The sequence below is a fragment of the Carassius gibelio genome, chromosome A2 (genome assembly GCF_023724105.1).
Source record: "Carassius gibelio isolate Cgi1373 ecotype wild population from Czech Republic chromosome A2, carGib1.2-hapl.c, whole genome shotgun sequence".
Lineage (NCBI taxonomy): Eukaryota > Metazoa > Chordata > Actinopteri > Cypriniformes > Cyprinidae > Carassius > Carassius gibelio.
Window position 1 is genome coordinate 23769348 of NC_068372.1, and position 2086 is coordinate 23771433.

Here is a 2086-nt window from a genome sequence, read left to right on the forward strand (position 1 = left end):
CCTGCGTATTCAGTTGCAATAAAAACATCAGTAATCGCTCTGTCTGAGTTCTCCCCGCAGGTTTGGAGCTCTCTTCTGAAGAGCTGGGATATTCAATGACAATTATGACATTTTTTTTTTCTGCTCTCTGTTTTCAGCTCCCTCATTTTTTTGATGTACTTGATCTTCTGCAAATATTGTTGAAGCTCATATGGCAGTGGTTCAGTGTGCAATAGTGAGCTTAATATAATTGATTTCTTTGTTTCTGTTTAGACAGCTTTGACCTTTTAGCCAGTTTTTACTGCAGTTATGCGAATTAAAATGTGGAAATGTTCTTATTGTTTTGAACCGTGCCACAGATTTTCTTACATTACTCAGGCCACTTCCCTCCTTTTTTACCACAGTGTCTCCCGTTCTACCCGTTCTTTTCCATCAGATTTTGCCATAATTTATGTACTCCAGTATAAGCAGGCATTGTGGAGGTGGCGGTCCGCCTTCATAAGCGCTTTATAATGATATACATCACGTTTTCAGGACTTTACTTGGCAGGGAGTCCTTTGGCTTCTGGACTGTTTCCTTTCCCATCTTAGGTGGCGGTAAAATATATCGCAAATCCGTCTTTATACAATTTTTTCTTTTATAAAAGAACAGTAATGACACACTGTAAAGTAATACATTTCAAGCTCTGGGTTACTCCCTAAGGCCTGTGGATATGTGTGTGTGTGTGTGTGTCTGTGAATGACTGCGGCAGCTGGATAAAGCATAAGGAAGCATTAACAGGTTTCTGTGAGTTGTGCTAATGTCTGTGAATTCTGCGGTGGGATTTGACTTTGACTTTACACAGCAACACCGCAAATGTCTGTCTTTCTCTTGCCGAGCCACACCAGTGTTCTCAGATACGGAAGTCAGAGCACCACTGGTGTCACTTTGTGTAATGATAACACTTCCCAGAGTTCTACTGGTTTGTGTAATCACATACACTGAGCTCTATTGATGCACACCACCACCACCACCAAAAAAAAAAAATAAAAAAAAAAAAATGTACTGAGATGCATATTGGCCTAGTATTGTCACAGATTTACTTGATGTAAATTCTAATCTACAAATTAAACAATACATATTTTTTTATATAATAAATTATAATTTTATGCTAATATATATATGCTAATATATATATGCTAATATATATATAATAATAATAATACTATATATTATGGGGGCAATTATTTTCTATACCCACTGTATGTTTGTATGTATATCATAACTTTTAAAAATATTAATGATAAAATATTGAATAGTGTGTATAATATCATGGCATTTCATTTCATAAACTTTATTTTATACTTTTTTTTTTTTTTTTTTTTTTAGTAAGCATTCAGTAATTCCAATGCAATACATTGACTTTGTGATTAGATTCACAGTGTGACTCATCTTTTTTTGAGATGTAAATTCTGATATGCTCGGCATGCAATATTTTTACTTGGTCTAATTATATTTGACCGCATAACTGAAGCACACATGAAAGTCCTCCAGATGGCTTCGTGTCTCTTGTGAATTCATGATCCCAGACATTTCCCTCATGCTTGTCATTCTTCACTCATAGTCCCCAAAAGTTCTAGCAGGGGGCTGAAGAAAACCCCCCGGATCAGGTGTCCTGTAATACCCCTAAACCACTGTAACCTGCACATCAAACAGAGCGGCGGTGGGGTAGATCATAAACCACAGGACCAATAACCAGCCACGCTTTCACAGAACAAATGCCGTTATGGCTAGATGACAGGAGTGCCAGCAGGAGTCTTAAGAAATACTTGCTTCTTGAGTCTGTATGGTTCTCACCCCTGACCGCAAGAGGTGCTAAAATAGCTTCTCAAATACAGTATATCATCATAATTAATTTGGATAAATAAGGGGTTGTCTAATTACAGCCTCACCCCCACCTTTAAATTTCATACACAGGAATGAAATTAAAATATCATGACTTACATTTTGTATTTTGCATTTGGATCTGCATACTTTTTGGTCACAAAATGATTGATGTCTCCGTGCTTAGATTTGTAGATTTGTGATCTTGCAATAAGGTTTTTCATGACTACTCATTTTTTTTCTA